We start from the raw sequence: 17,293 nt of genomic DNA, 5'->3' as shown, positions 1-17,293 counted from the left end.
CTAATCAGAATGATGACAGTGAGTCACTAACCAAAGCCTGGAGGAAGGGCAAGTTCGGGCAGGGCCATGGCAAGTGCAAAGGGTCTGAGGAGGAAACAAACCTGGTATGTTCAAGACAGAGACGGAGACAATGGACTGCCACCAAGTGAAGGAGGCTGGAGGTGATGGGAGGTGGATAGAGTCAGAGAATCGAGCTCTGCCGTCCTTACGGGCCCTGCTGGGAGCTGGCAACTCCACACAAAGGGGTGACTCGGCGAAGATCCAAATGAGAGAGCTAAGTTCTCATCTAATTAGGGGGAAATCTTCATGAGAGTCACGTGCTAAGGTGATGCTCTTAAAGCAGTCTGAACTCAGCAGTCAGCTAACTTGCTATCTCAAGAAGTGTCAAGGTGAGGTTTTCCCCCCACTAAAGTGAATTATTTTACAATGAGAATAATGCCTTACCTTTGCAAAAGTTTTCTCGCGGTGTTATACGGAACTACATTTTTATCTTCTGTGTGTAAAGCGTTCTGGAAGATGATAAGGCTTTGGAAGGCTTTGGAAGGGTTGTCTGGGTTTCCAGGTCCAGAGGTAGTTACAAGGAAGAGGAATCAGGACAGGTGGACATTTCATAGGCCAGAACGCATTTTGCCTGTTAGTAGAAAGGCCCGCATGAAGTTAAAAAAATCAATTGCAAAACACAATAGAGGAGGCGAACCTTGACAACAGAATCAACTAAAACCTCCCCCATTTTGGCGGTAAGTTCAGGATGTGATACCTTTCCTTAGATGTCAACGCTGCCTCAGAGGGCAGTCCTTCACTCGGACTCCAGTGAAAGGCCAAGCAGCCAGGTATCTTTTTCTGTGGTTGCAATATCTTCTCTCTAAGGCCCAAAAGGAATTTTTATCATTTTATATTTCTCACTAACAAGTAAATATAACCATTTCCCTCCAGAGAAATCCTCATGGATTTGGCCCGTAGATACTAGCTAGGGCTTAATTCAATCACGACAATCCTTAGAGAACTGTGCAGGCCAGCTGAGAAGCAAAGATGCTGCGTTTAGATGCGTAACATCTGTCAAACCTATAGCTCTTAAGATATTAAAAGCTCTAGCCTTAGTAATACAGTCTCAGATGGATTTCAAATAAACATTAAAGATATATGTAGACAAACTTCCAGTTATAAGAGTAACAAGTCCTGGGGATCTAATGTACAGCACAGTGATTCTAGTTAATATTGTAGCATATATTGAAAATTTCTAAGCGAGGAGACGGTAACTGTTTTCAACACAAAAAAGAAATGGTAATTATGTGACGGGATGGAAGTGTTAGCTAATGCTATGCTGGTAATCATTCTGCAATATGTAAATGTACCAAATCAACCCGCTATACACCTTAAACTTACCCAATGTTATGTGTCAATTATGTCTCAATAAAGCTGCGGGCAAACCTAGGGGCAAGATGGGAATAAAGAGGCAGACCTACTAGAGAACGGACTTGAGGATACGGAGAGGGGGAAGGGTAAGCTGGGACAAAGTGAGACAGTGGCATGGACATATATACACTACCAAACGTAAAATAGCTAGCTAGTGGGAAGCAGCCGCATAGCACAGGGAGATCAGCTCGGTGCTTTGTGACTACCTAGAGGGGCGGGATAGGGAGGGTGGGAGGGAGGGAGACGCAAGAGGGAAGAGATATGGGGATATAAGTATATGTATAACTGATTCACTTTGTTATAAAGCAGAAACTAACCCACCATTGTAAAGCAATTATACTCCAATAAAGATGTTTTTTTAAAAAAAAAAAGCTGTGGGCAAATAATTTAAAATACAGAAATGATTTAAATATATATGTAGAAAAGAAAGCCTACAAGAAGTTATAAACAAAGAATATTTGAGTAGGTGCTGATTATTTTTAAAATGGATAATAAACAATGCCTATTCCAAGGCAACGATTAAGCATTAAAAATGGTAGTTTAGGTGGAAAGCATGTCTTTTCTAAAAATGGCCGAAAAAGTATCTCCTGTTTGAAATGCTCTTGTAAAAGAGGTAGAACCTGCTTCTGCTCCCCTTGAACCTGGGCAGGCTCGAGGCTCACCCGGAACCAGCAGACTCACTCAGAACCGAAGGCTGGCATGGAAGCTTCCGGGTGATTTTTTCTGCAGTGATGGATAACTGGGCCTGGAGGTGTTGTCCTCACTCCCCACAGAGAAATGAAATAACTTTCCCAAGGACACACAATTTTATTAAATACCAGGTTAGAAACCAGATCTCTTGATACTTAAGCCAACGTTATTTCCACTACGGCCTCCCCTGCCACGAAAACCCTTTGCAACTGATTCCTCTGATGTTTACCACTGAATTAACTGGATGTTAAGTTGTTACCTGAGCGTTTGAGCAATACATTCTCTTGCCATACTTTGTTGGCCGTATGTAAATTTTATGCAATGATAATCCATTATAAATAGGGGGGATTAAAAAAATACATCATTGCCTTAGTTCTTCCATACATTTTTCCCCAAAAGAGTCCCATGTCCGTCATTCACAATAAAGCTCCGTTTTGCCTTTATCATAGTTCCAGTGAGTTGCTATTAATTTTTAAAAAGCAAGACATTAACCTCTCATCTTTTGAAATGAAAGAAATGGGAAGGAACTTCAAGATTGAAAATGACCTCGATGGAATACATTAAACAGAATATGAAACGGCCAGACTTTAACAAATGTAATTTAGAGAAAACTGCTGATCAAAACATATCATTTCTCCTATTGATTTCTTCCTTTCTTGATGCTCTGTTTAGGCAAAGGAAGGAAAACTGGAACAGGAGAAGCAGAGATTTCAAAGAAGGGCTAGCTTGAGGCAGAGGTGAGCTACAGTGTGTTATGACAGGTGAATGTCAACAGAGAAAAAGGAGAAAAATAGCCAAAAACTAAGAAGGAAAAGCAACAGACCCGGAACGAGAGATGAGAAATGTCAACTCTATGCTTTGTTTTCTTATTTACAGTAATTACAGACATATATACGTATACACATATATACGTGCATATACACAGTCTATACACACACACAGACTGAAGTTTCCTTTATGTTTTTTCATTTTTACTGATTTTAATTTCACATACATGTACTGTATTTTATATATAGAAACCTGGAGTGAGTATTGCTTGTTTGTATCAACTGTATTTTTTTAAAAACTTCCTTGATTTTATTTTTTTTAATTTTATTGGAGTATAGTTGATTTACAATGTTCTGTTAGTTTCAGATGTACAGCAAAGTGATTCAGTTATACATATACATATATTCATTCTTTTTCAGATTATTTTCTCATATAGGTTTTTACAGAGTATTGAGTAGAGTTCCCTGTGCTATACAATAGGTTCTTGTTGGTTATCTATCTTATAATATAGTAGAGTGTGTATGTTAATCCCAAGCTCCTGATTTATCCCTCCCCCCCCAGGTTTCCCCTTTGGTACTCATAAGTTTGTTTTTGATATCTATGAGTCTGTTTCCGTTTTGTAAATAAGTTCATTTGTATCATTTTTTAAATTAGATTCTACATATAAGTGATATCATATATTTGTCTTTCTCTGTCTGACTTACTTCACTTAGTATGATGATTTTTAGGTCCATCCATGTTGCTGCAAATGGCATTATTTCATTCTTTCTTATGGCTGAGTAATATTCCATTGTATATACGTACCACATCTTCTCTATCCATTCATCTGTCAATGGACATTAAGTTGTGTCCGTGTCCTTGCTATTGTAAATGGTGCTGCAGTGAACATTGGGGTGCATGTATCTTTTTGAATTATGGTTTTCTCCTGATATATGCCCAGGAGTGGGGAAGTTTCCTCTAAATCCCTTCATTCAATGAATGAGGACACTGGGCCTGCAGGTGATTTGAGTCAGCGGCCCCCAATCACACTGCTATTCAGTGGCAGCCAGAGAAGATCCCATTCTCAGACAGGTGTGCTCTTGGCTTCACCGTGGTCTGGCCAAGTGTGTTATCTGTTACTAGAAAATGCTCCAGCCCTGCTTCCTCCACTGGCAAGGGTCTGTGGGCGCCCTGGGCACGGGACTCCATCCCTGAGGGGAGGCTGTATGTGCCTCAAGCCCGTTGTTCTTACCCTCATCGGTGAGGGTCCGTCTGTTTCTTTTTCTGCACCAGGGCTACCACACTGTCCAGCATGGTAGGAGCATGATAAGCATTTGCTTAATGGGCTAATAAAAGTAAACAGCTCTTTCATCTATATTAGTGTTTGGCTGAATGTCTGACACCAAGTGATGGTGGAGGAATAGAGTTATGACCTAGACAGAGTTGCCCATAAATGTCATCTTCTGCCTCTGGCCTTACAGTTTTTCCAGCTCAGAGCCTTTCCATGTGCATCCTGAGGGGAAGACTGAAATTCAGTGATAATGGAAATAAGAATATTACTTCGGAAAAGACAAAATCTCTAATTCAAAAAGATACATGCGGGGGGACCTTGAAGATGGCGGAAGAGTAAGACGCGGAGATCACCTTCCTCCCCACGGATACACCAGAAATACATCTACACGTGGAACAACTCCTACAGAACACCTACTGAACGCTGGCAGAAGACCTCAGACCTCCCAAAAGGCAAGAAACTCCCCACGTACCTGGATAGGGCAAAAGAAAAAAAAGAAAAAACAGAGACAAAAGAATAGGGACGGCACCTGCACCAGTGGGAGGGAGCTGTGAAGGAGGAAAAATTTCTACACACTAGGAAGCCCCTTCGCGGGCGGAGACTGCGGGAGGCGGAGGGCGAGCTTCGAAGCCGCGGAGGAGAGCACAGCAACGGGTGCGGAGGGCAAAGCGGGGAGATTCCCGCACAGAGGATCGGTGCCGACCGGCACTCACCAGCCCGAGAGGCTTGTCTGCTCACCCGCCGGGGCGGGCAGGGCTGCGAGCTGAGGCTCTGAGGCTCGGGTTTCGGTTTCGGACGGAGCGCAGGGAGAGGACTGGGGTTGGCGGCTTGAACATAGCCTGAAGGGGTTAGTGCACCACGGCTGGCCGGGAGGGAGTCCGGGGAAAAGTCTGCACCTGCCGAAGAGGCAAGAGACTTTTTCTTACCTCTTTCTTTCCTGGTGCGCAAGGAGAAGGGATTACGAGCGCTGCTTAAAGGAGCTCCAGAGACAGGCGCGAGCCGCGGCTAATAACGCGGACCCCAGAGACGGGTGGGAGACGCTAAGGCTGCTGCTGCCGCCACCAAGAAGCCTGTGTGCGAGCACAGGTCACTATCCACACCCCTCTTCCGCGGAGCCTGTGCAGCCCGCCACTGCCAGGGTCCCGGGATTCAGGGACAACTTCCCCGGGAGAACACACGGCGGGCCTCAGGCTGGTGCAACGTCGCGCCGGCGCAACGTCACGCCGGCCTCTGCCGCCGCAGCCCCGCCCCGCACGCCATGCCCCTCCCTCCCCGCCGGCCTGAGTGCGCCAGAGCCCCCGAATCAGCGGCTCCTTTAACCCCGTCCTGTCTGAGCAAAAAACAGACGCCCTCCAGCGACCTACACGCAGAGGCAGGGCCAAATCCAAAGCTGAGCCCCGGGAGCTGTGGGAACAAAGAAGAGAAAGGGAAATCTGTCCCAGCAGCCTCAGAAGCAGCGGATTAAAGCTCCACAATCAACTTGATGTACCTGCATCTGTGGAATACCTGAATAGACAACCAATCATCCCAAATTAAGGAAGTGGACTTTAGGAGCAAGATCTATGATTTTTTTCCCTATTCCTCTTTTTGTGAATGTGTATGTGTATGCTTCTGTGTGAGATCTTGTCTGTATAGTCTTGTTTCCACCATTTGTCCTAGGGTTCTATCCGTCCATGGTTTTTTTAAAAAAATTTTTTCTTAATTAATTTTAATAACGTTATTATACTTTACCTTCGTTCTTTCTTTCTTTTTTTCCTTCCTTCCTTCCCTCCTTTAGAAAACGAATCATCCCAAATTGAGGAGGTGGTCTCTGACAGCAAGATTTATGATTTTTCCCCCTTTACCTCTTTTAGTGAGGGTGTATGTGTATGCTTCTGTGTAAGATTTTGTCTGTATAGCTTTGCTTCCAACATTTGTCCTAAGGTTCTATCCATCCCTTCTTTTTTTCAAAATAAGAATTTTTTAATTCAATAACTTTATTATACTTTATTTTATTTTTACTGTATCTTCTTTCTTTCTGTCTTTTTTCCTTCTTTCCCTCCTTCCTTCCTTCCTCCCTCCCTCCCTGCCTCCTTTCTTTCCTTCTTGCCTTCTTTCCTTCTTTGCTTCTTTCTTTCTTTCTTTCTTCCTTCCTTCCTTCCTTCCTTCCCTCCTTTCCTTCTTTCTTTCCTCATACTTCTACTAATTCCCTCTACTTTTTCTCCCTTTTATTCTGAGCCGTGTGGATGAAAGGCTCTTGGTGCTCCAGCCAGGAGGCAGGGCTCTGCCTCTGAGGTAGGAGAGCCAACTTCAGGACACTGGTCAACAAGAGACCTCCCAGCTCCACATAATATCAAACGGCGAAAATCTCCCAGAGACCTCCATCTTAACACCAGCACCCAGCTTCACTCAACGACCAGCAAGCCACACTGCTGGACAACCTATGCCAAACAACTAGCAAAACAGGAACACAACCCCACCCATTAGCAGAGAGGCTGCCTAAAATCATAATAAGGCCACAGACACCCCAAAACACACCACCAGACGTGAACCTGCCCACTAGAGAGACAAGATCCAGCCTCATCCACCACAACACAGGCACTAGTCCCCTCCACCAGGAAGCCTACACAACCTACTGAACCAACCTTAGCCACTGGAGACAGACATCAAAAACAGCGGGAACTACGAACCTGCAGTCTGCAAAAAGGAGACCCCAAACACAGTAAGACAGAAAAACACACAGCAGATAAAGGAGCAAGATAAAAATGCACCAGACCTAACAAATGAAGAGGAAATAGCCAGTCTACCTGAAAAAGAAGTCAGAATAATGATAGTAAGGATGATCCGAAATCTTGGAAATAGAATGGACAAAATGCAAGAAACAGTTAACAAGGACCTAGAAGAAATAAAGATGAAACAAGCAACGATGAACAACACAATAAATGAAATTAAAAGTACTCTAGATGGGATCAATAGCAGAATAACTGAGGCAGAAGAACGGATAAGTGACCTGGAAGATAAAATAGTGGAAATAACTACTGCAGAGCAGAATAAAGAAAAAAGAATGAAAAGAACTGAGGAGAGTATCAGGGACCTCTGGGACAACATTAAATGCACCAACATTTGAATTATAGGGGTTCCAGAAGAAGAAGAGAAAAAGAAAGGGACTGAGAAAATATTTGAAGAGATTATAGTTGAAAACTTCCCTAATATGGGAAAGGAAATAGTTAATCAAGTCCAGGAAGCACAGAGAGTCCCATACAGGATAAATACAAGGAGAAATACGCCAAGACACATATTAATCAAACTGTCAAAAATTAAATACAAAGAAAGCATATTAAAAGCAGCAAGGGAAAAACAACAAATAACACATAAGGGAATCCCCATAAGGTTAACAGCTGATCTCTCAGCAGAAACCCTACAAGCCAGAAGGGAGTGGCAGGACATACTGAAAGTGATGAAGGAGAAAAGCCTGCAGCCAAGACTACTCTACCCAGCAAGGATCTCATTCAGATTTGATGGAGAAATTAAAACCTTTACAGACAAGCAAAAGCTGAGAGAGTTCAGCACCACCAAACCAGCTTTACAACAAATGCTAAAGGATCTTCTCTAGGCAAGAAACACAAGAGAAGGAAAAGACCTATAATAACAAACCCAAAACAATTTAGAAAATGGGAATAGGAACATACATATCGATAATTACCTTAAATGTAAATGGACTAAATGCTCCCACCAAAAGACATAGATTAGCTGAATGGATACAAAAACAAGACCCTTATATATGCTGTCTACAAGAGACCCACTTCAGACCTAGAGACACATACAGACTGAAAGTAAGGGGATGGAAAAAGATATTCCATGCAAATGGAAACCAAAAGAAAGCTGGACATATCAGACAAAATAGACTTTAAAATAAGGACTATTAAAAGAGACAAAGAAGGACACTACATCATGATCAAGGGATCGATCCAAGAAGAAGATATAACAATTGTAAATATTTATGCACCCAACATAGGAGCACCTCAATACATAAGGCAAATACTGACAACCATAAAAGGGGAAATCGACAGTAACACATTCATAGTAGGGGACTTTAACACCCCACTTTCACCCATGGACAGATCATCCAAAATGAAAATAAATAAGGAAACACAAGCTTTAAATGATACATTAAACAAGATGGACTTAATTGATATTTATAGGACACTCCATCCAAAAACAACAGAATACACATTTTTCTCAAGTGCTCATGGAACATTCTCCAGGATAGATCATATCTTGGGTCACAAATCAAGCCTTGGTAAATTTAAGAAAATTGAAATTGTATCAAGTATCTTTTCTGACCACAACGCCATGAGACTAGATATCAATTACAGGAAAAGATCTGTAAAAAATACAAACACATGGAGGCTAAACAATACACTACTTAATAACCAAGAGATCACTGAAGAAATCAAAGAGGAAATCAAAAAATACCTAGAAACAAATGACAATGGAGACACGACGACCCAAAACCTATGGGATGCAGCAAAAGCAGTTCTAAGGGGGAAGTTTATAGCAATACAAGCCCACCTTAAGAAGCAGGAAACATCTCGAATAAACAACCTAACCTTGCACCTCAAGCAATTAGAGAAAGAAGAACAAAAAAACCCCAAAGCTAGCAGAAGGAAAGAAATCATAAAAATCAGATCAGAAATAAATGAAAAAGAAATGAAGGAAACAATAGCAAAGATCAATAAAACTAAAAGCCTGGTTCTTTGAGAAGATAAACAAAATAGATAAACCACTAGCCAGACTCATCAAGAAAAAAAGGGAGAAGACTCAAATCAATAGAATTAGAAATGAAAAAGGAGAGGTAACAACTGACACTACAGAAATAAAAAAGATCATGAGAGATTACTACAAGCAACTCTATGCCAATAAAATGGACAACCTGGAAGAAATGGACAAATTCTTAGAAATGCACAACCTGCGAAGACTGAATCAGGAAGAAATAGAAAATATGAACAGACCAATCACAAGCACTGAAATTGAAACTGTGATTAAAAATCTTAATCTGAAGTCAGGCTCCCTGACTTCAGACTATACTACAAAGCTACAGTTATCAAGACGGTATGGTACTGGCACAAAAACAGAAAGATAGATCAATGGAACAGGATAGAAAGCCCAGAGATAAACCCACGCACATATGGACACCTTATCTTTGATAAAGGTGGCAGGAATGTACAGTGGAGAAAGGACAGCCTCTTCAATAAGTGGTGCTGGGAAAACTGGACAGCTACATGTAAAAGTATGAGATTAGATCACTCCCTAACACCATACACAAAAATAAGCTCAAAATGGATTAAAGACCTAAATGTAAGGCCAGAAACTATCAAACTCTTAGAGGAAAACATAGGCAGAACACTCTATGACATAAATCACAGCAAGATCCTTTCTGACCCACCTCCTAGAGTAATGGAAATAAAAACAAAAATAAACAAATGGGACCTAATGAAACTTCAAAGCTTTTGCACAGCAAAGGAAACCATAAACAAGACCAACAGACAACCCTCAGAATGGGAGAAAATATTTGCAAATGAAGCAACCGACAAAGGATTAATCTCCAAAATTTACAAGCAGCTCATGCAGCTCAATATCAAAAAAACAAACAACCCAATCCAAAAATGGGCAGAAGACCTAAATAGACATTTCTCCAAAGAAGATATACAGACTGCTAACAAACACATGATAGAATGCTCAACATCATTAATCATTAGATAAATGCAAATCAAAACTACAATGAGATATCATCTCACACCAGTCAGAATGGCCATCATCAAAAAATCTAGAAACAATAAATGCTGGAGAGGGTGTGGAGAAAAGGGAACACTCTTGCACTGCTGGTGGGAATGTGAATTGGTTCAGCCACTATGGAGAACAGTATGGAGGTTCCTTAAAAAACTACAAATAGAACTACCATATGACCCAGCAATCCCACTACTGGGCATATACCCTGAGAAAACCAAAATTCAAAAAGAGTCATGTACCAAAATGTTCATTGCAGCTCTATTTACAATAGCCCGGAGATGGAAACAACCTAAGTGCCCATCATCGGATGAATGGATAAAGAAGATGTGGCCCATATATACAATGGAATATTACTCAGCCATAAAAAGAAACGAAATTGAGCTATTTGTAATGAGGTGGATAGACCTAGAGTCTGTCATACAGAGTGAAGTAAGTCGGAAAGAAAAAGACAAATACCGTATGCTAACACATATATATGGAATTTAAGAAAAAAAAATGTCATGAAGAACCTAGGGGTAAGGCAGGAATAAAGATGCAGACCTCCTAGAAAACGGACTTGAGGTTATGAGGAGGGGGAAGGGTGAGCTGTGACAGGGTGAGAGAGAGTCATGGACATATACACACTAACAAACGTAGTAAAGTAGATAGCTAGTGGGAAGCAGCCGCATGGCACAGGGATATTGGCTCGGTGCTTTGTGACAGCCTGGAGGGGTGGGATAGGGAGGGTGGGAGGGAGAGAGACGCAAGAGGGAAGACATATGGGAACATATGTTTATGTATGACTGATTCACTTTGTTATAAGGCAGAAACTAACACACCATTGTAAAGCAATTATACCCCAATAAAGATGTTAAAAAAAAAAAAGATACATGCACCCCAATGTACACAGCAGCACTATTGACAATAGTCAAGACATGGAAGCAACCTAAATGCCCATCAACAGATGAGTGGATAAAGAAGATGTGGTACATAGATACAGTGGAATATTACTCAGACATAAAAAAGAATGAAATCTTGCCGTTTTCAGCAACATGGATGAACCTAGAGATTATCATACTAAGTGAAGTCAGAGAAAGACAAATATATGATGTCACTTATAGGTGGAGTCTAAAAAATAATACAAATGAACTTATTTATAAAACAAAATAGATAGAAAACAAACTTATGGTTCCCAAAGGGGAAAGGAGGGGGTGGGATAAATTAGGAATTTGGGATGAACAGATACATACTACTGTATATAAAATAGATAAACAACAAAGACCTACTGTATAGCACAGGGAACTATGTTCAATATCTTGTAATAACCTACAATGGAAGAGAATATGAAAAAGAATATGTATATACAGATGCACACGCATACACACATAACTGAATCACTTTGCTGCACACCTGAAGCTAACACAACCTTGTAAATCAACTGTACTTCAATTTTTTAAAAAAGAAGAATATTAGGCTGCTGCAGCTCTAGCATCAACAGGCAAATCTCCAAATACTTGAAAAAAGCTTAAGGAATTTGTGGTACCCTGATGACATATAAACACAATCACAATGGATGTAGAGTGTACGAAAACAAATACGAAAACAGATACCCTGCTATTTCCTCCAGTTGGCTGTGTGTCAAAGAGACGGATATTAGGCTAAAACCCGTATCTACCGTTTACTGCTCTCAGTTCCTTACCTACATCTTTATTATACACCTACGGCAGGCAGCTCGGAGAAGCTCTGACCTTGGAAAAGAGACATCACAGAAACTACATACATACACACCAAAAACCCAACCACAGATAGATTCTGAATTTCCTTTTGAAAGTCATTGCATATTTTCCCTGAATCCCCTTGACATTATATTTACACTTATAATTAACATGTTATAATGTGCAATTAATTGGAGAAGATGGGAAAATGGTTTCCCCAAATCCAATATATTAAATTGAGCATTTCTATCTAGTTAGTGCAGGAAGAAATGTTACTTATAACAACCGGCATCGTATCAAATAATGGATTCTGCAACATCTCCAAGTAGGAGAAAAAAGTTCTTTAGGGAGAAAGCAGAAGTTTAAAAGTGTGATGGAGTAACCTCCATGATTACATTTCCAGGAGGAAACATTGCACTTTCTTTAGGTTGACAGAAGCAAGATGCATTTCTGGGAGTAATGAATCTCTCCTCCATCTGCCAGATGCTTGCCTAAACAGGGTTAATTTTCTTTCTTACCTGACAGTTACATGGCTGCATAATTAGGCAGAGAGATGCTCCCAAAGGATCAGAGACGCTGCAGAGAGGGGGATTAGGGAGATATTACCAAGTCCCTGGCTCTGGAATGCCATGCCGGCCAGCTTGGCTGCACTCTTTTGCCTTCACCCTGATTTCCACAATCCTCTTCTTGTCTTTTTCCAGCCCACCATTCCTGTTTTAGCCTTTATTTTGCAAGCTCAGGGTTATTCCTTATTACCTTGGTCATGAGCCCCTGGCTACCTACTTAAGCATCTCTAAGATGGCTGCAAGAGACCCTTTGTACAGGACACGTTTTTATTCCATAATATTCCACAATATCAACCTCATTCCTCAGCCTCAGCCATCCCTAGTTTCCCTTTCTTCTATTGAGGCAGATTTAATCTCCATAAACTCCTGACAACTCCAGCTATGACACCATGTTGCTCAGGTGACTTATAAGGCAGAAACTCCCTGGAACAGGAGCTATTAATAAAGTTGTGGCTAAGCTGCCATCTTTCAGGGGCGTTCTAGAAAACTTCTAATAGGGGGAAGTACTTCGTAATACGCGTCTCCTGAGATGGCCTACTTCTCACGCTTCAGTCCTAATTGTCTGTTATGAATCCATGGCTTTATCTAAATCCTACTTCTTCACTTACTTCGTTGCCACACTTAGAAAGCATCATATCCACATCATTTCATGGTCGAGACGAAGAGTCTGACTCTTTGAGCTGAGAAAGGAATTAAGAATTTGGGAGACAGAGGGTATTCCCCTCTGATAACACCATATCAAGAAGCTGGCTCAAAGACTATACCCCAGATTTCCAGGACCCCACCGCTTCCACACCCGACAGACCACCGTCATCTCCAAGGTTACAGCCCAAAGTTCTTCAGGAGGCAACATCACTGACCAGTGGACATGTCTAGCTTCAAGCAAGCAGCCTCTCTTGGCTGGGCCTCAGAGACCTTTTGTGGATCGGAAGGCAGAGGAAGATAAGTCCTCCTCTAGCTCCCGTTGCTTTGATCGTAAGACAGTCTGTGACTAGTCTGGCTGGGATGTTCAAGCCCCAAATATATTTGAGTGTTTTTCCTAAAGGTGCATCTCTGGAAGGCTCTTAGCATTATTACCTAATTCACGGAGTTAGTTGGGTCATTAATTTCTGAAACTGTTTTGGTGCCTCAAGCCTCTCTTGATTCGCATTGCCCTTCTTTAGCTCATCCTTTCCATCCACACGGGAACGTCAGCTCATTCTTACCTGCTTCCGGGTACTGACGCACAAACCTTCAGGCAGACACAGTACTCGCCACACTGGAAGGCATCCGTTCTTTCCCCACAGCCTTCCTATGTGCCCCATCCAAAAGGCACTGTCTGGGTGCTGCATTAGAGAACAACATGCATAAGTCTTGTTTTCTGATTTTTAGGACCTCATGGTGCAGGAGGAGAGGCAAGTCACTGAGGAAAGACCCGCTAACACTATCAATCTTAAATGCCGTGGAAGAGTTAACCACCTGGTCACTCTGACATGAAACCAAGAACTACTTGTCCAGATTGTGAAACACAAGATGGAATTATTTTTAATTATCAAATGAGACGGTTAGCCCCACTTTACTCTCCAGCTTCATTTCCTGTGGTGGCTTATTCCCATCAAGCAATGCTCATTTTTCTTACTCTGTTCCCTAGAAAACACCTGGAGCCCTCTGTCCCATCAATCAAGTAAAGTCTAGCCTCCTTTGGAATCTAGTTCAATATATTCTATAAATAACTTCTATAAATTTAGTCCTCATTACTTCAGCACATACCATTTTCCCCTCCCTTTAACTTATACAGCACTGAGTAAATGCAGTATAACATTAAATTACAAAGGTCGCTTACAGCAAGAATATAAAATTTGGCGCTTCCATGGTGGCGCAGTGGTTGAGGGTCCACCTGCCGATGCAGGGGACGCGGGGTCGTGCCCCAGTCCGGGAAGATCCCGCATGCCGCGGAGCGGCTGGGCCCGTGAGCCATGGCCGCTGAGCCTGCGCGTCCGGAGCCTGTGCTCTGCAACGGGAGGGGCCACAGCAGTGAGAGGCCTGCGTACCAGAAAAAAAAAAAAGAAAAAAAGAATATAAAATTTGGATCAAAGGTCCCAGGATATGGTCCCTACTGATTGTTAAGCTAAATTGTTTAATATCTGAACTCTGGTTTTCCCATCTTTAAAATGCTGATGGCTTTAGCCCCTTCAAAGGAGCATTTAATTTATTTACCCAATTATTTTTGAATCTTACTTTCTCTCCAGTCAGCATCCTAGATCCTGAACTTGCAGTCTCTTCCTTCAATGAACTCACGTAAACAACAATGAAAATATAGTGTGAAAGACTTCCAGACTCAGATCAAATATGTAAAGAGCTTGGAAGTCGTCACTTTTGTCCTTATAACCAGAAAAAGCTGGACATACTGAAAAGTCAAAGATTTTTACTGGCCCCATTAGAGGACTGAAGTGGCAGAGAAAACGCCCCCTCCTCCAAATCTGTGGATACAAAGAGTCACAGCTGAGATCGTTACCTGCAGCCATAAACTGGCAGAACACCTAAGTGATAATTCTGATGGATTGCTGGAGGCTGAGGTTACTGGCATAAGCGTAAGAGACTCCTTTGGGCTGAAGCTTGGAGGGAGGTGCAGCCACACTTCCATGGGCTTTTCCTCCAGAAACTTCACCAGGTTCTCACAGAGTAGATTTGAGAAAGTTCCCCTCACAGCTCTGACGGGGGGAGAGGAGTAAACATTGCAAAGTATGCCCAGTCTGGTTTCACAACAAAAGCCTACTCTAGGGGAAAAAATTTTGTCAGAAATTTATCCCAGCAGGTGGAAGAGAATTCTTCCCACTCCAACCCCCTCCAGCCTTCTTTCTCACCTAATAGAGAAAAATAAATAAACATAATTGGAATGCTGGAAGAGGAGAAAGGGGAACAGGAGAAATATTTAAAGTAATATGGCAGAGAAATTTCCAAAATTAATGGCAGACACCAAACCACAGTTCCTGGAAACACACAAAACAAGATAAATACATTCAACCTGGTAATATGATGACTCCAATACAGGTGACAAGCTTTATATATATATATATATATAAAATGCAATACCTAAAGCAACCAGTAAAAACCTATATAAATTGTTACACTCAAAAGCATCATAGATATATCAAAATGAAATCCAAAAAAAAAAAAATTCAATAAACCCATTGGAAGGCAGGAAAATGAAAACAGAGAAATGAAAAACAAAGAGAACAAATGAAAAGCAAAAATAAAAGGGCAAGCTTATGCCCTAACATATCAATAATGACTCAAATGTAAATGCTCTAAATATAACAGTTTAAAGAAAGAAGTTGGCAGTGTGGATTAAAAAAACATTACCCAACTATATGTTGTCTGCAATAAACTCACTTCAAATATAAACAAGCAGGCAATTTGAAAGTAAAAGAATGAAAAAAGATGTACTATGCAATCATTAATCAAAAGAAATCAGGAGTCTCTATATTAATATCAGATATTAGTAAACTTCAGACAAAACAAAATTAATAGACAAAAAGAGACATTCTACAGCAGTAAACGGGTCAGTCTACCAAGAAGACATATCAATCCTAATTGTGTATGCACCAAACAACCGAGCTGCAAAATATGTGAAGCAAAAACTGATAGAACTAAAGGAGAAACAGATAAATCTCTACTTATAGTTGAAGACTGCAACACCCATCTCTCAACAATTGACATAACTAGACTGAAACTCAGGAAGGATACAGAAGAACTCAACAACACCATCAAGCAACAAGATCCAATCAACATTTATATAATACTCCATCCAATAACAGTAGAATACATATTCTTTTCAAGTGTCCATGAAAAAAAGTACTAAAATAGACCTTATCCGGGATTTCCCTGGTGGTCCAGTGGTTAAGAATCCACTTTCCAATGTAGGAGACGTGAGTTTGATCCCTGATTGAGGAACTAGGATCCCACATGCCACGTGGCAACTAAGCCCCCGTGCCACAACTAATGAGACTGCGCACCACAACTAGAGAAGCCCACACGCCACACCAAAGAGTGCATGCACTGCAACTAAAGATCCCGTGTGCCGCACTAAGACCTGATGCAGCCAAATAATAAAACTAAAAAAAAAAAAAATAGACCTTGTCCTGAGCTGTAAAACAAACCTCACAAAATTAGAGGAAGTGAAGTCATAGACTGTGTTCTCTGACCACAATGAAATCAAACTAGAAAAAAATATCAGATAAAAGGAAAATCTCCAAATACTCGGAAGCTAAATGGCACCCGTCTAAATAATCCTTGGGTGAAAAGGAAGTCTCAAGGAAATTATTTTAAAATACATGGAACTGAAAGAAAATGAAAATGGAACAAATCAAAATTCGTGGGGCACAGCTAAAGTAGTAGTGGAGGGGACATTAACGGCACGAACGTCTGTATCAGAAAAGAGGAAAAGTCTCAAATCAATAATATAACCTCCCACTTCAAAAAGCTAGAAGAAGAAGAGCAAAACAAACCCAAAGGAAGGATAGAATGACTCTAAGAACAGAAATGAAGGCAATTCAAAACAGGAAAACGATAGAGAAAATAAATGAAAAAAAAACAAGGACGTGGAGCTGTTTCGGTTCCATTTACAATCTCTCTCCTGACGGTAACCACCAGACTCCAATTACTCGCAAAACACCAAGTGCCAGAAACTCTTGTTTCTGACCATGGACCTTGCCTTAGCCAAGGTGAAGGAAATTACGCACATGAACCTGTCTGAACGATCACTCACCTGCTACACCTACTTTTAACAAACATGCAGACTTCAGGACAACAAGAGATGACTGAGGAGTCTCCGAGGCAGAGAGCTAGCTGGCAGGTGCAGGCAGCGGAAGGGTGAGAGGGAAGCTTCCCAAGACAAGCCTCCATCCTGCCCATCCAAATACGGCCAACGACCCCCCACAAGACAAACGAACAAGTGTCCTGAGCGTTGCTTCCAGAAAGAGAGGGTCTTGGCTAAAGCCAGGGGGCTCCCCAGCATGTAAAATTGTGATGTCCAGGCCTGGGTCAGACAATGGTGTCCAGCAAGTAACATGACAGCAGGGAACTATGACAAGCGTTTTCTCTGTATAACACGTGCAGTTTAATCTTTGCTCAGCCTACTGAGA

The sequence above is a fragment of the Stenella coeruleoalba genome (genome assembly GCF_951394435.1).
Source record: "Stenella coeruleoalba genome assembly, chromosome: 9".
In the NCBI taxonomy this organism is placed as follows: Eukaryota; Metazoa; Chordata; class Mammalia; order Artiodactyla; family Delphinidae; genus Stenella; species Stenella coeruleoalba.
This window is presented reverse-complemented; position numbering follows the sequence as displayed.